At 35.0% G+C, this 25981-nt stretch overlaps 1 long non-coding RNA gene across 1 annotated transcript in view; it reads right to left on the reverse strand.

Moving 5' to 3' along the window:
- Positions 1–8117: 8117 nt before the first annotated feature.
- Positions 8118–25981, reverse strand: part of LOC129471524 (uncharacterized) — a 43171-nt gene continuing 25307 nt past the window's right edge. The window contains exons 2-3 of the long non-coding RNA XR_008653620.2: positions 15573–15620; positions 8118–8266 (exon numbers count right to left, since the gene is read on the reverse strand). This is a non-coding gene — a long non-coding RNA (uncharacterized lncRNA). The remainder of the gene's footprint in view (positions 8267–15572; positions 15621–25981) is intronic.

The following is a 25981-nucleotide window of genomic DNA, read 5'->3' on the forward strand; positions in this document are numbered from 1 at the left end:
TGCACATTTATTTACAACCCAATATATGCTTGCTTTTATGCTACATCAACAAACTTGCGTATTTATAACAAAGAACTCATGGCAGTAAGTCCTAAGGAGTATATCATTTAGCCCTTTTCTGGAAATGCTTGCTAATATGAGTTTAGGATTTTATCAGCTTTATTGATATTTCAAAGAACCGTCATTTACTTTTATTGATTTTTCTCTATTGGACATCTATTTTCTGTTTTACCAATTTCTGCTATTACCTTTATTATTTCTTCCACATGATATTGAATTAATTTATCCTCCTCCATTTTCAGCTTTACAAGATGGAATCATTCATTATTGACTTTCTTGTTTTATTATATAAGCATTTAAAAATATAAAATTTTCTCTGAACAAAGATAAGCTGTAGTCCACAAATTTGACTCTGCTGTATTTTCATTTTTATGCAATCTATTTTTAAAAAACTGGTGACTTCTCTTTGTTGTGTAAAATGGAAATGTTTAATTCTAAATATTGAGGTATTTTCTACATATGTTATTGATTATAACATAATCTTGTGGTGGTCAGAGAATATTGCTTATAATATCTCAATATTTTGAAGTCTACTAAGATATTCTTATGGCCCACTATGAAGTTTACCTTGATGACTGCTCTGTGTGCACTTAAAATTATATTCGTCAGTTGTTGGTTGGAGTATTCTATGAATATCATTTAGCTAAATATGGTTGATCAATGCATTCTGATTTTTATATATTGATTTGGTGTCTAGTTGAACTATTAATTATGGAGAGACTTGTTTTAAGTCTCTCACTATGACTGTGGATTTGTGGATTTATCACTTTAGTTATTTCAATATTTACTTCATGTATGTTGAAGCTTTATGGTATGATTTGAATGTGTGCCCTCCAAAATTCAGGTATTGGAACTTAATACCCAATGAGATGGCATTAAGAACTGACTTTTAAGGAGTCCTGAGGGCTTATCCCATCAAGAATGGGATTAGGATTCTTTTTTTTTTTTATTACTTCACGCAGCATTCAGCTTTGACTTGCTCTTCCACGTTCCACTATGTGACGACACAGAGTTCCTCCTCTTAAGAGGATTTAGGACCAGAGTACCACCTTGGAAGCAGAGGTCAGCCCTCCCCAGCCGACCAAAGTACTAGTACTTTGGTCTTCAACTTGCCAGTTTCTAGAACTATGAGAAATACATTTATATCATTTATAAATTACCTAGTCTGAGTTATTTTGTTATAGCAGCACAAACATACTGAAACAATTAAATTATTAGGTGTTTATACATTGGTAATTGCTTTATTCCCAATATTTTGATCCTTTTCTTATTTGAGGTGTCTTGTTTCTATCAACAAGGCATCAACAAGATGCCTTGTCTTGAAGTAAATGCTGCCGGATATTAATATTGTCACTCCAATATTTTCATGCTTAGTATTGGTATTGTATGTAATTTTTCGTCCTTTAACTATTTATGTCTTTTTATTTACGTGCATCTCTTCAAGATAAAGTATCATTGGTTCTTGCTTTTAAACTCAGTCAATATGTGAATTTTGATTGAAGCTTTTAGTTCATGTGTACATAAATTACAGATATAAGTTTATTTATGTTTATCACTTTACTATTCATTTTCTATATATCACATATTTTTCTTTGCTCCTCATTTCCTGCCTTCCTTAGTTTTAATATCTACTTAAGTTTCTTTATTTTTGCCTATCTGCAACTTTTTGAATTATTTTTAATGATTTAAGTATTAAAATAATCCCATTTACATTATGCTAATACATACAGTTAATAGTGAAACACATTAAATAAAATATAGAAAACTTATGATAGTATATGACCATCTTTCCCTCCACCAATCTTTACTGATATTATTGACATATATAGCCTATCTATTTATCTATCTATCTAGATAAGGATATAAATTCACAAACGGTGTTGTAGTTTTTGCTTTAAATGATCATATGTCTTTTTAAAAATTACCATATTATATATATATATATATATATATATATACACGTACTCTATGTATACTGTTAATGTATGCTATCATTTCTATTCACTACATGTTTAGCATTCCCAGTGCTCTTCACTTCTTTGCATAGGTTCAAGTTGCTATACAATATCATTTCCCTTTCAGCTGAAGAACTTGTGTTAAACATTTTGCAGAGCAGGCCCACTGGCAACAAGTATTCGTAACTGTTATTTTTTGCCGATAGCTTCACTTAATATAGAATTCTTATTTGGTATTTTTTCTTTTAGCACTTTGAATATGTCAATCTAATATCTTCTAGCCATCACAGTCTCAGGTTAGAAGTGAGTCCTTAATTATATGATTAATTACCTTTATGCAAATTTTTGTTCCTCTGGATGCTTTCAAGATCTACTCTTAATGTTTGGCTTGCTGAAGTATGACTATGATATGCCTTGGAGTATTTGTGAATATTTATCTTGGTTGGGGTATATCAAGTTTCTTCATTATGCAAGTAAATGTTTTACATGAGATTTTGGAGGATTTTGGTCATTAATTGTTTTGACGTTTCTTTTTTTTATTTTTTTTTATTATACTTTAGGTTTTAGAGTACATGTGCACAATGTGCAGGTTTGTTACATATGTATCCATGTGCCATGTTGTTTTGCTGCACCCATTAACTCGTCATTTAGCATTAGGTATATCTCCTGTGCTATCCCTCCCCCCTCCCCCCACCCCACAACAGTCCCTGGAGTGTGATGTTCCCCTTCCTGTGTCCATGAGTTCTCATTGTTCAATTCCCACCTATGAGTGAGAACATGCGGTATTTGGTTTTTTGTCCTTGCTATAGTTTACTGAGAATGATGTTTTCCAGTTTCATCCATATCTTTTTCTTCATTGTTTTCTCTTAAGAATGTTTTCTTTTTGGCCATTTGTATGTCTTCTTGGGAGAAATGTCTATTCAGTTCTTTTGTTTATTTTATTATCAAGGTTATTTGAGGGTTTTTTTTTGTTATTGAGCTATGAATTATAAGAATTCTTTATATATTTTGGATATTAACTATATCAGATATACGGTATACAAATATTTTCCCCCATTCTGTTGATTGTCCTTCAGTTTGTTGATTGTTTCCTTTGTTGTGAAGAAACTTTTAGTTTGATATAACCCTACTTATCTGGTTTTTTTCTTTTGTTGCCCATGCTTTTAAAGTCATAGCCAAGAAATCATTACTGATGCCAATGTCTTGAAGATTTTTCCTGTTTTTGTTTTTCTTTTCTAGGAGTTTAATGGTTTCTAGTTTATTTAAGTCTTTAATCCATTTTGAGTTGATTATTGTGTATGGTATGAGATCAGGGTCCAGTTTCATTGTTTCACATGTATAGAAATTTTCCCAACATCATTTATTAAAGAGACTATTCTTTCCTTATTGTCTGTTCTTGGCACCCTTGTCAAAAATCAATTGACCATATATGTATAGTAGGATTTCTAGTCTCTCTGTTCCGTTGGTCTATATATTTGATTTTATGCCAGTATCATGCTTCATTTTTGTTGCTCAAAATTGCTCTGGATATTTGATGTCCTTTGTGGTTCCATGTGAATTGTAAGATTGTTTTTTCTACTGTAAAAAGTGCCACTGAGATTTGGTAGGCATTACATTGAATCTATAGATTGCTTTGGATACTGTGAACATTTTAAAAATATTAAATTCTTACCATCCATAAGTATGGATGTCTTTTCCACTCATTTGTATCTGCTTTGTTTTTTTTTTTTTTAATCAGTGTTTTATGGTTTTCAGTGTATAAGTCTTTCACCTCCTTGGTTAAGTTTATTCTTAGTTACAAAAGGTAAAAATTGATTACCATATGATCCAGTAGCCCCATTTCTGGATACATAGCCTAAGGAATTTAAGTCAAGATTTTGAAGAGATATTTACATTTCCGTGTTAATTATAGCATGATTCACAATAATCAAGATGGAAACAACTTAAATATCCATAAATGGATTTTAAAAATGTGATATATACATACAACGAAGTATATTTATTCAGCATTAAAAAAGAGAAGGAATTGTGAACTCGGAGGACATTACGTTGAATGAAATAAGCCAGACACAGAAAGACAAATACTACACGATATCACTTGTATGATGAATCTAAAATAATCACTCATAGAAGCAGAGAGTGAAACAGTAGTGCCAAAGGAGGAAACAAGGAGATATTAGTCAAACAAAAACAAAAAGATTTATAAGTCTGAGAGCTCTACCGTACAGCATAGTGCTTACAGCTAACAATATTGTATTATACACTTAAAAATTTGCTGAGAGAGTACATCTTACGTTAAGTGTTCTTATCACAAGAAAACAACAATAATAATAAATAAGAGGGCAGGAGCGAGTTTTTGGAGGCAATAGATAGTCTTATGGCATTGATTGTGGTGATCTTTTCCAATGTGTTTACTTACATCCAAACTTTTTAAGTTGCGCAGATTAATTATGTATAATGATTTTTAAAAATTTCTAAAGAAAGTGTTAGTTAACTCAATGCAAAAGAATATTTGAAAATATCACAATATGAATAGGTGAAAAGTTTTCCAAGAATAAAAGTTGGTCCAAAATAAAAAAAAATCTACCAATATGATTCCACAAATTAACAGAACTAAGTAGAAAAAAAAATAAACTACTGTTATGGTTAATTTCATGTCAACTTGACTAGCAAAGGCATGCCCTGATAGCTGTTAAAACCTTATTTCTGACTGTATCTGTAAGGGTGTTTCTGTAAGACGTTAGCATTTAAATAAATAAGCTGAGTAAAGAAAATCCACTGTCACCAATGTGAGTGGGCACATTTAATGCCTTGAAGGACTGAATAACAGACGAAGGGAGAATTCATTGTCTTTCTTCTTGATCTGGGACATCCATCTTCTCCTGACCTCAGACATAAGAACTCCTGGTTCTTGGACCTTTGGACTACGGAATTTACATCAGAACTCACCCTCCACCCCCGCAAACACACCCATTAAATTCCACCTTTACCCCATCCCCCCATTTTCTAGGCCTTCTGACTCAGATTGAATTACACCACTGGCTTTCCTAGTTCTCCAGCTTACATATGGCATGTTGCAGAACTTTTGGCCTACATAATAGCATAAGCCAATTCCCATAATAAATATTCTGTGTCTATATCTATATCATCTATATCTATATCTATATCTATATCTATATCTATATCTATATCTATACATGCTACTGGCTCTGTTCCTCTAGAGAATTCTGAGTAATACAACCATTTCAAGAAACAATTATTAATAATTTTGAAACTGTATACAAATTAAATACATGGAAACTTCATGACTTGGTAAAAGTTATATATTAAAAATCCATGTCGCTACAAAGGACACAAACTCACCCTTTTTTATGGCTGCATAGTATTCCATGGTGTATATGTGCCACATTTTCTTAATCCAGTCTATCATTGAAGTACATTTGGGCTGGTTCCAAGTCTTTGCTATTGTGAATACTGCTGCAATAAACATGCATGTGCATGTGTCTTTCTAGTAGCATGATTTATAATCCTTCGAGTATATACCCAGTAATTGAATCTCTGGGTCAAACAGTATTTCTAGTTCTAGATCCTTGAGGAATTGAGACACTGTCTTCCACAATGGTTGAACTAGTTTACACTCCCACCAACAGTGTAAAAGTGTTCCTATTTCTCCACATCCTCTCCAGCACCTATTGTGTCCTTTGTAGCGACATGGATGAAGCAGGAAATATCACTCTGAGCAAACTATCACAAGGACAGAAAACCAAACACTGCATGTTCTCACTCATAGGTGGGAACTGAACAATGAGAACACTTGGACACAGGGTGGGAACATCACACACCAGGGCCTGTTGTGGGGTGGGGGGATGGGGAAGAGATAGAATAAGGAGAAATACTTAATGTAAATGACGAGTTAATGGGTGCAGCAAACCAACACAGCACATGTATACATATGTAACAAACCTACATGTTGTGTACATATACCCTAGAACTTAAAGTACATAAAAAAACAACAGTAAAAATTTAACAATTAATAGAGGCACTTTATTTTTATTAAGGTCAGAAAGAATGCTGATACTATCAATTCTGCTCTTTATAATTGTATTGGAGGTTCTGTCCAATGTTATAATAAAATATACAATTTGTCGTTTTATAGATATTTACAAGAATAATTTCTACTCACAGGCGTCTGCAATGTGATCTTGTTACTTCCCTACCAAGAGACAGAGTTTGTTTTTCCACTTCCTTGAATGATCAAAGTCTCTGTGACTTCATTGACAAATAGAATATGGCATACTCTTCCAACTTGACCTACTATAAAATTTACCTTTGAGATACTTACTCTTAGAATGCACCTGCTATGTTGTGAGACGTTTAAGCCACTTGAAGAAGCTACATATAGAAGCTATAGCAGGCAGATACCAGCTGAAATCCCAGCTGGCAGCCAACATCAACTGTCAGTTATATGAATGAACCACCTTGAATAGCTATCCCAGTGAAGCTTCAGATGCCTGCAACACCAGCCAACATTCTAACCATACAAAAGACCAAAATTATAACCACACAAAGACCAAAGACAAAACTCAACCAAGTAAGCCAAGTCAACCCAGAGAAATGTACAAAATATTTTATTTTTTCTTTAAAGGCCTTAAATTTTGGAGTGTTTGATACACAGCAATAAAAACAGGAAGAAAACAACCAACATGGTATAAATATTGCAAGAGAAAACAGAATCAACAGGTAGACAAACTATTAATTATTATCTTATTCTGACAGCCAACAGACAACCACTATAAGAGAGGTTGCAGGATAAAAGAATTAATGACCATAAGCAATAGCATTTCTGGGCTTTTGTTGTTGTTTTAGTTAGAAAGTTTTATTTTCTACTTTTTTGTCAGTAGGTTTTGGGGGAACAGGTGGTGTTTGGTTACATGAATAAATTCTTCAGTGGCGATCTCTGAGATTTCAGCGCACCCATCACCCGAGCAGTGTACACTGTACCCAATATGTAGTCATTTATCCCTCACCCACTCTCACCCTTTTTCCTGAGTCCCCAAAGTCCATTGTATCATTCCTATGCTTTTGCTTCCTCATAGCTTAGCTCCCACTTTTGAGTGAGAACGTACGATGTTTGGTTTTCTACTCCTGAGTTACTTCACTTAGAATAATGTTCTCTAATTCCATCCAGGTTGCTGTGAATGCCATTGTTTCATTTCTTTTTATGGCTAAGTAGTATTCTATGGTATGTTTATATATATATGTGTGTGTGTGTGTGTGTACCACATTTTGTTTACTCATTGATTGATGGGCATTTGAACTGGCTCTATTTTTTGCAATTATGAATTGTGCTGCTATAAACAGGTGTGCAGGCATCTTTTTCAGGTAATGACTTCTTTTCTTCTGGGTAGATACCCAGGAGTGGGATAGCTGGATCAAATGGTAGATTTGCTTTTAGATCTTTAAGGAATCTCCATACTGTGTTCCATAGTGGTTGTACTAGCATTTCTTTATAACCAACTGTAAAATATAACAAAATGTATGAATTTTCTAAGAATTAGCTTACTAAAGATTATACAAGATTTCTATGGATAAAACTTTAAGGTTCCAATAAAGGAAAATGATTTGAATAAGTGAAAAGACATTCCAGACTCCTGGATGAAATTATAGTGAAATAAAGTTATAAATTCTGCATATTTATCAATAAATTTGATGCAGATTAAATCAAATTCTAACTATATTTCAAAAACTCAGTGAACTTACTCTAAAAAGTATGAAGAAGAAAAATTAACAAATACCAAAGTTGACTTTAAAATAAAAAGAAGGTGAAGCAGGGGGAAATACTGTATTACATATGGGCATACAGCAAATCTATAGCAATAAATGGGTGAAATTAATGATTCAATGATAAGATTACATATAATTCAATAGAGAAAAGACAATAAAATTATTAAATGGTATATTAGAGATTTCTGCTACGTAACAAATTCCCCTAACATTAGCAACTTAAACCAATAACCATTTATTATCTCACAGTTTCTAAGTGCCAGCAATTCAGATAAGCTTAGGCAAGTCCTTTCATCAGGGTCTCTCATAGTGCTGCAAATAAGGTGGAGGTCAGGCCTACAGTCATTTTAATCTACTTCCAAGCTCACTTAAATGGCTGCTGACAAGCCTCAGGTCCTCAATGGCTGTTGGTTGCATCAGTTTCTTGTCATGTGGCCCTCTTCATAGGACAGCTTACAACACGGCAGCTTGTTTCCCCAGAGGAAAAAGAGAAAAAAAGAAGACAGCCAATGAGACAGAAGTCCCAGATTTTTTAGAACCTAACCTCAGAAGTGACATCACAAAATTTTTGCCATAGTTTGTTGGTTGGAAGCAAATTACTAGATTACAGCCCACTCTTACCGGGAAGGGATTAAACAAAGGAGTAAATACCATAAAGCGTGGATCATTGGAGCCTGTTTTAGAGGCTGACTACCACAGTGGTTTTGATAGACTAGTTCACCCTACAGAGAAGAGTGAAACTAGACCTCCACCTGATACCACGTAAAAAGATAAAACTCCGGTTAATTAACAATCTACTTGTGAAAGACATGATAATAAATTTAGTTTGAAGTATAAAGTTAGGAATTAAAAAGAAATTTTAAACAAAACTCCCAAAACAAAAACCGTAAAGGCAAAAACATGAATTTGATGTTTGATTTGATTCTATCAAAAATAGAGACTTCTGTAAGACAAAAGACATGAAGAAAAGCATTAATTACTAGATGATGAAATGGGAGAAACTACTTTTAAATCCTAAATTTACAAGGGATTCATATCAAAATTTTACTACAAACTTCTCTATTTCAACAACAACAACAAAAATCACAGAGCCCCTCCAAAAAATAATGAGCAAAGGTTGTGAAGATATAACTCAAAGGAAGAAACGCAGAGGCTGACAATGTAGAAAAAGATGTTTAACTTCATTATTAATCCATGGAATACAAAATAAAAGCAAAATGAAATAACGTTTTAAGTCTCTTAGACTTGTAAAAATTAAAAAAAAAAAAACCCTGCGCCTGTAATCCCAGCACTTTGGGAGGCCGAGGCGGGCGGATCACGAGGTCAGGAGATCGAGACCATCCTGGCTAACACGGTGAAACCCCATCTCTACTAAAAATACAAAAAATTAGCCGGGCGTGGTGGCGGGAGCCTGTAGTCCCAGATACTCCGGAGGCTGAGGCAGGAGAACAGTGTGAACCCGGGAGGTGGAGCTTGCAGTGAGCCAAGATCAGGCCACTGCACTCCAGCCCGGGCGACAGAGACTCCGTCTCAAAAAAAAAAAAAAGAATAATACAAAAAGTGGAAAGGAAGTGTGAGTTATAGGAACCTTCTTATAGTAGAGCTAGCGATAAGACAATCTGGCAGTATTTAGCCATATTAGGTATATTTACACCATATTATTCAGCCATTCAATTTCTGGTTCTTTGCATCCCAAAGAAAGTCTCACAAAATTCCTTAAGGGGCATTTGTAAAAGGATATTTATTGCAGAATTATGTGCCTTGGCAAGTAGTTGGAGGGAATCTAGGCACTCCTTACTGGTAGAGAAAATAGGCATAATACAAAATATAGAATCTACTGAGCATTATGCAAGGGTTCAAGACAAATGAAAGTAGATATTCTACATAGCCACACTGAGGAACCTTAAGAATGTAGTACTAACTGGAAAAAAGAATAGAATGAAATATCCAACATAATACTTTTTAATATATTAAAAACTGGTATACATCAGAAAGCATATTTTTCACAAGAACACTTACAAAAACAAATTAAACAAATTGAAATTATTGCCTAAGGGAAGGAAGTCAAAAGAAAATGTAAAATGATATATGGTGATGACCCTGCAAGCACTAATTGTACATCCATCCTTAAGATAGTAAGTATTAGAGAAAACAGGTAGCTATATGAGGCTGGTGGTGGTTGCCTCAAAAAAATAAAATAAAAATTTCATGTGAAAAGTGTCTATGGATATAGGTAAACTTATTTATAACACAATGATAAATTAATAAGACTCTGTGAGGAGGTTTGGGAGGATGGAGAGAGGCAAGAAGTCGAGGTAGGAGAAAAGCATCACTGAGCATTTGAAAAATACAGTACATGTGGGAATCAATTTGATGCCTGCCAGGAAATCATATTTTTGGTGATGATCAAGGAAATAAAGAAGTTAGCCATGATGAATTGGATCTTAACAGTTTCCTGAAGATAGGAAACAACTCAAATTCATCTAATTCAGCCCTAGGCTAGAATAAAAGATGACTAATGTGATGTCAGACGTTTCTCTTAGCCTTTAGTGAGAGGTTCAGTAAAATCAGAGAAGCTGGAGAGCCTAAGCTTTGCGGTCCACAGGTAGAGGTGGGAGACGGTGGCAGCATTCCCTCTGGAAGGTGGCATACTGCTGCAAAATGGGATGTGGTTTTCTCGTGGGCATGCCTCATCAAGTTGTAGCCAAAGAGCACAGGTGAACGACACAACAATCTAAAATATAACCCTTATGGCGAAAGGCACAACATCTGCTGTGTTCATTACTCTGTTCACAAAACCTAGGGGAATTAATAGAATAAGTGTTTACTAGATGAATGTATTAGACAAAAAGAAAAAACTGGAAACATCTTAAACAAGGAGAGGGGATTAGTCAAATACATTATGGTATATATTTACTATGGAATTTGATTAAAGGAAAATTACAATTTGTAAGTATAAGAGTAGTATGAATAATATATAATAAAATATTAAGACAGATTACAAACATAATTTTATGATCTTATTTTGGTAAGTACATAAGTATGCATTAAAAAGTTGGAAAGACTGTACATTAAAATATTAACTATAGTTATTACTGGATGTTATTAGCAATGTTTTCTTTTTGCTAATATACATTTCTGAATTTTTCAACAGCTAATGTGGATTATGGTGAAATTTTAAAACTACAAAAATTTAAATAGATTTTGATAATTGATACCTGAAATGTGAATAAATCAGTTTTAAAAAAGTCTCATGTATACTAGGGATTTATATTGAATTTTTATTATTCCAGTTAAGTCGGTATAAAATATTTTAATAGTCCTCTCCTAATTTGCATGTCTTGGCCGTGTCTACTTGGTTAACAGCTCCAAAGCACTTCGAGGGCAGTGATGATATTTTTCTAGTATCCTGAGAGGTTACTTGTTCAGTAAGTGTCTGTTGAGCTAATTAACTCTTTTACAATATCCTCTAATTAATTGTTATATTGTCCAGAATTTTCTCAAAATGCTAAGCAAACACTTTATATAATACTGATTAAAAGCTTTTTCACTTTTTCTGAAAGTTTTTAATTTAGTTGCAATGTATCTGCAGTTTTTAATTTAGCTTGCATTCTTTTTTATTTTTTATTTTTTTTGAGATGGAGTCTCACTCTATCGCCCAGGCTGGAGTGCAATGTTGCGATCTCAGCTCACTGCAACCTCTCCTGCCTGGGTTCAAGAGATTCTCCTGCCTCAGCCTCCCGAGTAGCTGGGAATACAGGCACCTGCCACCAGGCCCAGCTAAGTTTTGTACTTTTAGTAGAGACGGGGTTTCACCATCTTGGCCAGGCTGGTCATGAACACCTGACCTCGTGATCCACCCACCAAAGTGCTGGGATTACTGCCGGCGCCCAGCCGGTTGCGATCTTTTTATAGAAGCTAAAAACTATGGTATAATCTGTGGTTCTATTTCCATTTGGGTATCTTCTATCACCTCTCTACTTACAAAGTGACCACTATAACGTTCTAGTCAACAGTCATTTTTTTCTTTGTTTCTATAAAATAAAATTTTATATTTAAAATTTCAGTAAATCTGACTTTTATTTATTTTGTTTTATTTTCATTAAAAGGAAGCTTTGGTTTTATTATTTTCATTTTACTCTAGACACAGACATTTAATAACTCTCAATTCTTTTTCAGAAAACTCTTTGATATTCTGACCTATTTATGCTCCCAGAGGCATTCTTAGAATTATCATTTATAAAGTCATGTTTATGCTTTCATTGAGACTTTACCAAAGCTATAATGAAAGTTGTGAACATCTGACATCTTTAGAATATGATAGTCTTTATATTCAGAAATATAGTTTGCCTCTCTGTTTATTTCAATATTCTCCCAATAAAACTTAGTCGTTTTTTGCATCATTTGTAGCTTTGTAATTTATTCCTAAATATTTACTAAATGTTTACTTTATTGTAAATTGGATTCCTTTTGCATTGTTTTCCCCATATACTTTCAATTTTATTTTTTATTATTTCCTTTTGGCATGTTTTATTATTTTTCTGAATATGTTAAGTAGAGGCTTAGTTCATTGTTTTTTATTATTATTATGCTTTACTTCTATACAAATTGTGGAATTTTGAGTAATAAATTTTTTACTAAGTGCTATTTTGGCAGCATTCCATACTTTTAAAACCTATAGTATGTATATTTTCATTGCATTTTCTTGCTCTGGGTTCCTTCCCTGACCTAGGCACTTTTTAAAAACACTTTTAAAAATGTTTTTATGCATTTGGCTCATTTTAATTCCATTTTTATTATTTGTTTCTATTTTTAATGTATTGTAGCCTAAAATGTAACCCGTAGGATATCAGCTTTTAAAAATCGCTTGCATACATTTTAATTCCAGCATGTGATCCTTTTGAAAAGGGTTCTAGTACACTTGAAAAGCAAGTGCATTTCCACATTCTGCTTCTATGCTCTCTACAAATAACGGTTAATTCTGTTTTACTAATCATGTTATTCAATTAGAATTCTGAGAATTAATTCTTTGTCTCTTTGTTATCAGTCTAATTAGAATAATCTTTATATGGCAGTTTCACTGACTTTTTCTCTCTTGGATCTGTTATTGAAGAACTGATAACCAGTCCTTTACTGTCTTACCAGTAGCATATGAGCCAGATAATAATACGACTTATCATACAAACTGGGAAAATTTTGACAGTGAAAAGAGATGCTGCTATTAATTATGTTGGACCAGCAGTTGTAAACCAGGACTCTGAGCCAATCCAAGATAACTTTACTCTACCTGAGAGTAATCTGGTATGAGACCTCCACTCACTAGGGATGTTCTACCCTAGCCTAAAAGGTGTTTGGGCAGTCAATCAGCAGCTCATATCTTGGAGGGTTTAAATGTAAACTACTCAGAGAAAAACATAACAGAAGGATGAAGAGAAAAAGAGATACATATTGAGAAAAGACACTAGTCAGACATCTTGAGGCAAAAGAAGTTACAATCAAGAAAACGCAATACCTGTAATCCCAGCACTTTGGGAGGCCAAGGCAAGTGGATCACCTGAGGTCAGGAGTTTGAGACCAGCCTGACCAATATGGTGAAACCCTGTCTCTACTAAAAATACAAAAATTAGCCAGGCGTGGTGGTGTGCACCTATAGTCCCAGCTACTCAGGAGGCTGAGGCAGGAGAATGGCTTGAACTTGATCCTAGGAAGTGGAGGTTGCAGTGAGCTGAGATCGCGCCTCTGCACTCCAGCCTAGGCAACAGAGAGATACTCTGTCTAAAAAAAAAAAAAGAAGAAAGAAGAAAGAAAGAAAGAAAGAAAGAAAGAAAGAAAGAAAGAAAGAAAGAAAGAAAGACAAAGAAAGAAAAAGAAAAAAAAAGAAACAGCAATAAAGAGGAGTGGGGAGAGAAGACATTTCTTTGGTGACAAAAGAAAAGGTATAATAGGAGAAGAGAAGGCTGTGAAAACACTCACAAGAAATTATGGACTTATAGCATAGGGAGCAGCAACATCAGGGGAGATGTTACCTAGAATTAATATTAAATAACTAGTTGTCTTTGCTTCCTAAACCATGTTCCAGTTTCACAAGGTATATAGCTATATAGCTACTGAGACATTTTCTGTTTCTCTATTTTTCTCTACCCATTCAACAGATCATTGGTTAAATTATCATGAATGTGTATCTGTGACTTGAAAGTTGAAAAAGTTTCACAAAGTTCTGTATCTATAAAGACTTAACATATAAGAGATGTCCAGTGAATGTCAGTTGCATGTGTTAATATGTATTTCACACCTATCAAAGGTGATAACACTGTTTGCTCTTGGATGAAGGAGCTGTGGGTGATTTTTGTTTTCTTCTTTTGCTTATGTTTATTTTCTAAATTCCTTATAATTAGTAATGAAGAGAGAAAAAATAAAGTTATCAAAATCAATAGGTGATTTGATAAGTTTGGGTATTTGGAGAAATTCTCAAATTTAATAGCCGAAAGAATTTTAGAAAAAGGAAGGAGTAATATTGAGAAAGTAAAGTTATCAAGAGGCAAGCCATGAAAATCCGACTACCACATCATTTACTAGAGATGCAACAGTTAGACCTACCTTCACTTACTTCCTGCTTTGGTACAATGAAGACAACAGAAATATTTTCCCTATGGAATTGCTATATGTATTAAACGAGACAATGTTAAGTGAAGCACTTAGACTAGTGCCAAGCATGACATAAGTGCTCAAGGTACTGGCTATGAGCTAAGGGCTTAGAGAGCTATAGAGGAAATAGCAGCGTCAGTGATGACAACAACAAAATAGAGAAGTGGCATAAATATAGAAGAGCAATTATCAAACTACAACTACCTTCCTTCTCTCCATTAAATCTTGGTCCTCAGCATGATTGTGACTGTTCTGAAAACCCACAGGACATGTTTCAGTTCACAGAGAGGCCCTCCTTCTTAAGTGCTTCACCTCCCTCTTCCAGATTGCCCAGGCTAGAGAGATCCTGCACTGCCCTGCTCTGCCCTACGGTGCCAGCCAGATGTCTGGCTCCTTGAGATTTATCATTTGCCACATACAAAGAAGCAAAAGTTTGCTGGTTACAGAATTATAACATTTCATTAGAACAACACAGAAAGATTCCCCATGTGGTTGGTATGTGTCATTTTCTTTCTTTTTCAGTAACAAACCAACTGGAAAAATGTACAAGAAAATATGCTAGAAAAGAATTTTAAAAAGGAAAAAGTATTTTGTGTATGTGAATATACAGAGTTTGAGAGCAAGAAGTGTAGTAATAATAGGGAAAATTAGATGAATATTAACATCAATTTTTGTTATTTTTATTTATATTTCTTTTACAAGTATTATGCTGATAATGCTGGCACTTTAGATGCTACTCCTTAAAGCATGCCTATAAACAGATAACATCTGTTTTCCTTAAATTCCTTAGACTTAAATCCTCAAAGATACAGCCCATACATCTTAATATTTCCTTGCACATAGTAGGTGGTCAACACATGACAGTTAAACAAACATAAGAGAGAATAAATACATACTATAGACCCAGTCTACAAAATACTATATGAGCTCTAAAGGAATCAAAAGTCTTTAAGATGCTGCATGGAACTGCAGAGCTGTAATATATCTGGGCCCCCAATAAAAGCTGACTGCAGAAGGTAAGTCTTTAGTAAACTAAATTTATTAGTGTTGTCAGTGCCTCTAAATTTCTTGCTCTTAAATCTAATATGTCACTCTAAAGCTCCTAACGGGGGCCTTTCATTTTCTTACCTGTTTAATTAGTTCCAAATCCCCAAACCAGAGGCAACACATTAACAACTGCAAAACAAAACAAAACAAAAATATCCTCATCTGAAATTTTATGTAGGGTATTGCTCTAGGCTCAAATTAATTCTGCTATCTCATAAACCTTACATGTATCAGCTCCCTTTAATAACTGACTAACTTGAGTAGTATCTATCATTTAACCAAAATTATAAAGAACTTACTTTAGGCCAAGAACCATCCTAGGTATTTTGGATTAAAAGCTAATTTAGCCAGCCTCTTACATTTCTGGTTTTCTTTTGCATTACTGGAGCTTAACTGCTTGGTTCAGGACTGCTGCTTCAGATAATCTGGCTCTTGTAGTTTGAGTAATGCTAGCTCCTATAAACAATGAGCTGCATATCGGTGGTGGCTTAATCCAGAAGAAATTTATTTCTTTCTCACATGGTGTTTTGGATCAGTAGGTGACTCTCTCCTGTCATGTGCCAAGATTCCCTTCTTCTCAGGCTCTACCATATTCAACTTGGATCTTAAAAAGTCACTCTTGAGATCATCTCTATTCTTTTTCATGCTGAAGTAGAAAAAACATGAAAGATTGTGCATGGGAGATTTTAGTGCTTGCCTGAATGTGGTGCATATAACTTCTATTTACATTACTCTGGCTAGAAATCAGTCGCATGTCCACACCTACCTTCAAAGAAAGATCTAAGCTGTGTGCCCAGGAATGAGAGTCAATGAGTTTGCTAAATAGCTATCCAGGCTTCAACATATCTCTCAACTCTGTATACTGCAACTAGACAAAAGATGCCACATTGCCACGACCCACCCAGACATCTGGATACAACCTGTCAACTGGGCTCATAAAGCCTCCACCTCCCCCTACCTTCATGTATTCTTGGGCCAAGATAACTTTCCTTCAGTGTTTTCCAATATTTCATTATACAAACTAAGCATGTGTGATAGGCAACCCTTAAGATGACTCACAGTGATTCTCACCTTTTGCTATGCATGCCCTGTGCAATCCTTTCCCCTTGAATATGTGCTAGACCTAACAATGAACTTCAACCAAACAAAAAAAGAAAAAAGAAAAAAAAGTAGAGGTGATGTTAGGTCACTTCTAGAAATAAGTTATAAAATGACTGATTTTCTTCATCACTCACTTGCTGCCATGTTCTGAAGGAAGTCAGCTCCCACACCATGTGCTGCCCCAAGGGTAAACACACGTGTCAAAGAACTAAGGAAGGTCCCTGGCCAACTGTCAGTGAGAAACTGAGGATCTCAACAGTCAGTGGGGAACTGAATCTTGCCAACAACCACATGTGCAAACTTGGAAGCGGATCCTTCCCCAGCTGCACCATCAGATCATCACCAGATCAGACCACAGCCCCAACTCTGACACCTTTACTGAAACTTCACTCATAAGAAACCTTCAACTGGAGCATGCACCCAGGTTCCTTATCCATAGAAACTGGGAAATGATTTTTTGTTGCTTTCTGCCACTAAGTTTGGTGGTAATTCATTACACAATAATTAATAAATATGCTACTTATTGCCAATAGGGCTTCCCTCTTCCCTTAGCTGCTCTTGCAAAACACCTGTATTCAGATGCCTTCAAGATTGTGTTTCTGCACGATATCTGCATACATGGTCTGAGAATGCCAAAAAATATATATGTGTGTTTTATACACATATATATTTATAGTGAATTATATACAAATGCATGCATGTAATTTCAAAAAGTCCCATTTTTATACAACTTTGTATTTTTATGTTCTTTTTAACACAGCAAAATTTTTACTGTACAAATTTGATTTGTCTTTTTAAAACTTAAAATCTTCACAGTTACCTTTTGTCTAATATTTGGTTGTTAAAAATACAACAATGTTATGATACATTAAACTAATCCTAGAATATATATGAGAAATATATTGCCTAATTTAGGTTTAGATGAAAAGAAGAACCAAACAATACATAGCCAAATTATTGAGGACAATAATCTTAATGTATTCACTATTGTATTGCCTATAACTCCTAGCATAGAGTATAGCACATATTCTTTTTGGAGCAAATAATAAAACTTGTTCTACTTTAAGGTAGATTTTCTCACAGACTCTAACAAATTCTTGATGTGAAAAGAACAAAAATTTTAAAGCCATGCTTTTTCATCTGCAAAATATAGAAGTCAGTGTTTATTCTTTTATCGCTGTAAGGGTGCTCTGAAAAATAATGTGATAAAATGTTGAGAACAAAATTTTGGAGCAGTATCTTCAGGACTTTTTTTAATTTAAAACTTCTGGAGAGTTTGCAAGTAGATATTTCCTAAAAGGCAGCCTTACACAGTTTAAAGAACCTGGGCTTTGAAATCAGAATATGTCATCCCCACTCTGGCATTTACCTATGATCTCCAAAAAGTAGCTTAACTTCTTTGAACTGGTTTCTCCATCTGTAAAATAGAGATTGTATTGTAACAAAATAGCTCGTAGTGATGTTGTGAAGCTCCAAAAAATAGATATATGCCATTATTTTATAAACTATAAAACACTATATAAATGTTAATTATAATCTTTATGATTAAACACAAGTGTTCCTGTATAGGCAGATATATAAGCTAATATTTTCACATTATTTCATTTTTCCAGTTAATAATAATAATAATGAACATTTGTGCATGATGGCACATGCCTGTACTCCCAGCTACTTGGGAGTCTGAGGCAGAACTTCTAGTTCAGCCTGGGCAATATAGCAAGACCCTGTCTCTAAAAAATAAATAAATAATAAAAAGTAATAATAATGAAAAAAGAACATCTTCTAAGGGCTAGATACTATCCTAAAATCTTTATATGTATTAAATTTACATTTAAAAATCTGAGGAAGAGAGATGTCAAATAATTACCCAAAGCTACACAGCTAAAAATTATTGACAGAGCCTGGAACTGAACCCTAGAAATCAGCCCCTAGAGTCTGCCCTTAATGATGGCACAATATCACATTCCAAATAAATTTTATTACATTTGCAGAGATGTGTTCACACATACATACAAACACACAATATTTTTCAAACTACAGTCCGTACTATATGCAGATGATCTTGGGTTTCTTTGTTCTTTTTTCTCTTCTGGGATACTATATTACACTGAGTAGTCATGTTTCCTTAGGCTCTTCTGGCTGTGACAGTTTCTCAGACTTTCTGTATTTTTTATGACCATGAGAGTTTTCAGGATTACTGGTCAGGTGTCTTGTAGATATCCTTTAATTGGGATTTGTCTTACTTTTTTCTCATTATTGGGCAGGGGTAATGTGTTTTTAGGAGGAAGACCACAGAGGTAAATGACTATTCTCATCACATAATATCAAGGGCATATACTGTCAATATGACCTACCACTGTTGATGTCAACCTGGATTATCTGACTTCAGATATGATTTTTCAAGTTTCTCCACTGTAAAGTTGATTTTTTTCTCCAGTTCCCATACTGAATTCTTTGGAAGAAAGTCACTATGCTTAGCCTCCACTTAAGAACTGGGAAAATAGCCTCTATCTTCTAAAAGAGTTGAGTACCTACATTAATTATTTGGAAATCACAGGAGATTTGCCTGTTCTTCCGAATTTATTTATTTGTCCAATCATTTATTTAGTCAGCATAAGGCTTATAGAACTTTATTTTGTACTTTGGATTATGATTCAATACTACATGAATTTTATTGCCCAGATTGTTTTAGCACTGGCCATTGGGAGCTCTTTTGGTGGCTTCTGTGTCCCTTTGACATACGGCCATCATTGGGGAGGTTGTTTGATTTGCTTGGCTTGAATACATTTTTTTCTTTCTGGTACAATATGTTTTAGAATTCCATTAAGATAATAATATCTCCTACAAGCTTTTATTTTGAATTCTGGCTTATACCAGAAAGGAAGTAGGAAAGTATGAGCCTAACCACTTCAGTTCCTGTCCAGTTTTATTTAGAAGGATCTCATAGACTCTCTAACACTTCCCTTTTTAGGGCAATTCTTTGGGGTCATAACTTCCTTTGAGAATCTGATTAAAAAAAACATAAACAAAAAAAACAAAAACCTGTGATCCCCAGAAAATGCCTGTGAACACTCATCCATTAGATGTACATGAGCACTTCTGGTTTCACAAACCAACTAAAGCTTACCCATGCACCCTGCATTAGGGCTGGTGCCTCTGATCTCAGAGGAAGCATGCCAGCAAGCATCTATTCTGGAGAAGCCCTTATCAACCTCAGAAGTAGGAGAAATAATTAGTTCCTATTTATAATCTTAGACTTTTAGGGCTAAGAACCATGAAGGATCATGACAGCACACTTCTATAGATGAAAAAGTGAGGCTTGTAGAAATAAGCTGACCTGCCTAGTACACTCTGTACCCACATGGCCAGCCTTGGCTTCTCTTCTGATCCCAAGACCACGGCTAGTTCCATCCATTGTGTTATTGAAGGAGGGTTTGACATTCCTGAATTTACGGTAACATAGCATTTAATCATTTTGCCTTTTGACAAACTGCTGAATGAAAGTTTCCTTCAAATTCATACTATTATTTACCAACATCTTTCTCCTAAATCACTTCAAATGGGAAACTATAGGACAAAATAAACTACCATCCTTAGAAAGGTAGAAAACCCTATTCTGAGGATCTGCAGCTCTCCCTGGTATTTGCATTCCCTTGCTTCCCTAGTTTCACTCTCCCCTGTCATTATATAGTTTTCTTTCTTTCTCCCAAATCACTTCATATGAGAAACTATAGGACAAAATAAACCACCATCCTTAGGCAGAAAACCCTGTTCTGAGGATCTGCTGCTCTCCTGGTATTTGCATTCCCCTGCTTCCCTAGTTTCACTCTCCCCTGTCATTATATAGTTTCCTTTCTCTCAGAAGTTCAAAAAGTTGGAACAGCTCAGAAGGAAATGAGGGTCTGAACATAAGTTTTCTGGGGAAGCACTTAAGAAAATAAGCCTCATATTCCTTTTTAAGTCATATCCCACTCAGTCTCCGTGGTGAAGACAAACTCCAGTCTGGGATTTGGAAAGCCGTATTTTTGTGCTTGGGGCTAGAACTAGAGAAGCCAGGCTGGCTGCCCTAAGACTGGGGAAGAAGGAGTACCTAATGGATTTATCTTCAACCACTTCCTTGAAGTGTCCTGTCATTTCAAATCTAAAACCTCCTTAGAATAACATAATTAATTAACAGGACTATTGGGAAAGAAAAGTTCTTTGAAGAGCAATCCCAATGCCACCCCCCCCCAAAAAAGCATTGCAGAGATGTTCTTATATGCACCCTTCAAAAAACAAGTAAGAATGGAAATGTCCATGTACCTGAATGCATAGAGCTATTTGGGCATATTCTAATATGCTCTTCAATGAGATTTACCTGCATATAGCAGTAGAGAAATGGGAAGAATAACATGAATATGTTGCACATTCAGTGTCAAGAATTTTATCAGAAATAAGAATCTGGAATTCCCCAGCTCCCTGTTATGAAATGCAATTCAGCATGTCTATGGGCATGAGTCAAGACCAGCTCTCAATTACTACTCTCATCTCCTTCCAGTTAATTACGTTGGGCTTCCAAGGTCCAAAGTTGTCCCCAGTCGTTGAAGGAAATAAATGGTACCTTACCAGCTTACAGTGAAACTAGCAAGTAGGGAACCACAGCACAAATGCAGATTTAACACAACTAATCTGCAACTGTCACTTTATTTCAAATTAAAACATTCAAGAAAAACAGCCTGCCTTCATGAAGTAGGAACATAAAGTTATAGCTAACATTAAAGAAGTCACATGGAAATTATTTGCTTTTTTTCATGAGAGTAAATAATAGAAAAGACGGGATGTGCACCCAAAAGCATAGCACTTTTTATCCAATAAGGATCACTGCAAGCACCTACACCCAGAAAACCAACCACCTAAACCCAGAAAATAAATAATTTATCCCTTCAAAAACAGGTTCATTTGAGTAAAAATTAGAGAAGATGGTCATTTTGAGAAGTTTTTCAAAAAAGAAAATAGGTTGAGCTAACTTTCTAGGTTATTAACAAATTGAAATTGAACCACAAAGAAAAAGGGAGATGCTATTCAATAGTTTTTGGTAATGTAATCCAAAAAAATTAACGAAAGAATTAATATTCCAACATCTTGCAGTAAGTAGGTGAAGTTCAAGGTCTTTAACCTAACCTGGAATATTGACATGTTAAAATCATGTTCCTCTCAGTGTACTCTGAGGGTCTTCATAGACAGCTGCATCAGAATGACATGGGGAGTGAGGAAATGATGGGGGGCTGCCAAAAAACACGTGAAAAAATGCTCATCATCACTGGCCATCAGAGAAATGCAAATCCAAACCACAATGAGATACCATCTCACACCAGTTAGAATGGTCATCATTAAAAAGTCAGGAAACAACAAGTGCTGGAGAGGATGTGCAGAAATAGGAACACTTTTACACTGTTGGTGGGGCTGTAAACTAGTTCAACCATTGTGGAAGTCAGTGTGGCAATTCCTCAGGGATCTCGAACTAGAAATACCATTGGGGAGAAATACCATTTGACCCAGCCATCCCATTACTGGGTATATACCCAAAGGACTATAAATCATGCTGCTATAAAGACACATGCACACGTATGTTTATTGTGGCACTATTCACAATAGCAAAGACTTGGAACCAACCCAAATGTCCAACAACGATAGACTGGATTAAGAAAATGTGGCACATATACACCATGGAATACTATGCAGCCATAAAAAATGATGAGTTCATGTCCTTTGTAGGGACATGGATGAAACTGGAAACCATCATTCTCAGTAAACTATTGCAAGGACAGAAAACCAAACACTGCATGTTCTCACTCATAGGTGGGAATTGAACAATGAGAACATATGGACACAGGAAGGGGAACATCACACTCTGGTGACTGTTGCGGGGTGGGGGGAGGGGGGAGGGACAGCATTAGGAGATATACCTAATGCTAAATGAGGAGTTAATGGGTGCAGCACACCAGCATGGCACATGGATACATATGTAACAAACCTGCACATTGTGCACATGTACCCTAAAACTTAAAGTATAATAATAATAAAAATAAAAAATAAAAAAATAAAAAAGAAATGATGGGGGGCTGCATGTAATACAGATTCCTGGATCCAACTGCAGATCAATTGAATTTGAATCTCCAAGTGATTCCGCTACACCCTGAAGGGGGAAAATCTCTGCCTTAGAAACAATTCAACGTAGGGGAAAATGCCTTTTCAACTGATAATGTACATTCTTACACGAAATTGGTTTTGAATTTATGATATGATATAGTTCAATTTGATCAGCCACTACACATCATAAATTTTTAAAACAAAATGATTTTCGTTAAGGCAAGCATCCACTGTGATAGTTGAGCAGTTTTATATCTGGAGACTTCAGAATATTCTTATAAAATGGGAAGTTAGACTCTTGGCAAAATGCTCAGTTACGGGTTTTTGTTTTGGTTTTAATTTTATAAGTATACATCTACCTAAAATATAGGAAAGTTTTAGAGTAGGTTACACAACTTATTCCTTAATTAGCTTTCTAGATCCCTTTCCAGAAAATATCCTTAAACGCACATTGGCTTAGAGTTCAGTTTTACCGATTCCCCAAACTTGAATGTGGTTAAAAATTGTTTCACAAGTTGCTGTTTTTAATTTTCCAATTTCCAAGAAGCTGTGATGACTAGCAACACATATTCCATGCATTCTAGATGTACTTATCTTTTAAAATTGCTCTTTGGCATTTTTGATCCAGGCAATAAGTAAAATCCTTATCAGGCAGTGAGTGAAAATTAAAGAACCTGTGAAAGTATAAATAAATCTTGTTATAATTATCACTAGGTTCTGAATCATTAAAACATATTTGTAGAAGCAAAATATTATGTGTTCCAAAACCCACCGCTCACAGATCCACAGCATGTCTTAGAAAGAGTGCCAAGAGCCATGGGGCCAATCGGAGCATGAGCTCTGTTTCAAGATGCAGAAACCAAGGTAAGAAACTATGTCTGTTCTTTGTACCTTAAGCAGGCAAAAGAAATGTATTTCATGGGCTTTCACACTTTATTTGAAGATTATCATAAACTGAGAATTTCATACTGTAAAACCTCTAAACAGTAAACCTTTAATACAGCCTGTCATGCATTTCACAGCCTTCCATGAAATGGTGTCATCTGAATTTCTCCCGCAGGGTTGAAAGTATTAGATTTAAAGTTAAAATTCCACATTTTGGAATTAAGAATTATTTTGCAATGAGCAAAGCCCTCCTAGACAAAACTTATTTACATTGATCCTGTCAACACATTTTCCTTGTTTTTTTAAAGTATTGATTTTAAGAACTATTACATTTAAATACACTGTTAGTAAATTTCAGGGTAGATTTGATTTACTGCAGCTTTGGGGCAAACTTTGCTTATCAAGTGTAATAGTGAGTAATCAGTATAACCAGAGACATGTGCTGTTACATATATTTGTGTTAGCATTTAACTGATCTATGGAAACAATAAAATGGGTTTGGTTATCAAGTAGGGTGAGCGCTCATTAGAGAGACCTCACAGAGAAGCACCCTATCTAAAAGGGAGTGTCGCATGCCTTGCATTTATTAACTAGAGTCATTTTTTAGCTTCTGCTTAGGAGACTATACTTCTAATTTGCTTAATTGCTACTGAACAAGACAGCTGAAAAGTGCACAAGGAGAATTAAAAAAAAAATCCCTGATAATACATGAAGTAAATTAATCCTCTCCTGAACAAATAAATCAAAATTTTAAAGATACTGAATGTAGACAAAGCCAATCCAAGGAGAAATTTCACTGTGAGAAATGTGATGAAGTAAAAAAGAACTGTATGTTCTCCACACAAAGCAACTCCACACTGGGTAGATAAAATGATGGGATAAGAGGGTTTTGTAGGAGCTCAGCCCTCATGAAGTTATCTAATGGGATAAAAACCTTAACAAAGAATTAAAACAAAGATGGCAGGCTTTAATTGAAAACTTGATCAATTAGCACAGAGGGCATAAGATAGAGGCAGCAGAGCATAAAATTTGATTAAACAGAACCATACATCCTGCTTTATTTCCAGCAATGTGGTGAAACAGATGACCTTGGGGGAAAAAAAACCAAAGATGTTTTTGAGGATGAAATAGCCCAGAATGGTGGTTAAAACAAAGCTCTTATGAGAAGTTTTGTGTATAAGAATGCTTTAAATTAAAATTCACATTTATATTCAAAGAAGAAAACACAGAGATGTAAGTTTAGATAATTGACATATAATCCAAATTTATGACACTGTATCAGGGCAGATGGGATGCAGAAAATAATTCTATTTCATAAATGTGAAGAACTGAGCATATTATGGTTTGCTGACTACTCAAATTTTCTCGCTCATTTTGGCCCTATTTTCACTCATTCTGTAATGACAGGATGAAACAGATCCAAATTACAGACTTGAGCCCAGTTAGAACGAAAGTATGTGATAAATCTCTCCCGAGAAGCCACTCTGTTACGGTGCTCTGCTTATTCTTTCAGAAGAAGGTGATGAGGAAGAAGAACTAGAGGAAAGCTGGAATATTCTTCCATACCTGCTACAATTTCGAATAAATTGTGTTCTATGTTCTGTTCATTGACTGTCAGGGATAATAGCAAAAGTAGGCATGAAAATTTTACATTCAAATATGAAATAGTTAATATTGAGACCATGTAACAATTTTTCCATCATTTTTTCCTCAGCTAGTTATGGTTGAGTATTCCTTCCCCTTTTCATTACTTATTACTTCACCTTATTTCATTTCTAATTTCATCTTGCTTTTTTTACCTTCATGTAATGTCCTCCCACCACCTCCCCCAGAGCTTGTATACTTGTAGACCAGAGTTAGGTTTTGCTGCTGCCTCCAGGTAAATGCACACTTATTACTAGGAAATAAGTGACATGAGAAGGGACTCCAGGAAAAAAATAAGAAAGAAAACCATTAAGTCAATAGAAACAAAAGAAATTTGAGGAGAAAGCAGCAATTTTTTACTTCAAAAACTACCAATAAAAGCACTGCTGCAAAAAAATCTGTTTCTTGCAAAGCTAAAGATGTTCAATGTAAATAGAGAGTAAAAAGGCTTGCCATTCTGGTCTGCAGAGAAGACAGAGACTAAATGAAAAATCAGTGGCGTTCTTTACTCCATAAGATCGCTCATCTTCACCCATGCATTCACACTCACAAGAGGCTATGGAAGTGGCAGAAACTCATGGAAGCTGTCACTAAGGAGACAATGATTCTGCCAGTCAATATTAAAATATTATCTTCAGGCTCAGATGAGCATACTCTGCTCTTAAGCCTATTACTGTTTCCAAAACAAAAGAATGCATCTTCTTTCTCCTCTCATTTCAACTGCCTTCAAT

This window comes from Symphalangus syndactylus, chromosome 21, assembly GCF_028878055.3.
Source record: "Symphalangus syndactylus isolate Jambi chromosome 21, NHGRI_mSymSyn1-v2.1_pri, whole genome shotgun sequence".
Classification (NCBI taxonomy): domain Eukaryota; kingdom Metazoa; phylum Chordata; class Mammalia; order Primates; family Hylobatidae; genus Symphalangus; species Symphalangus syndactylus.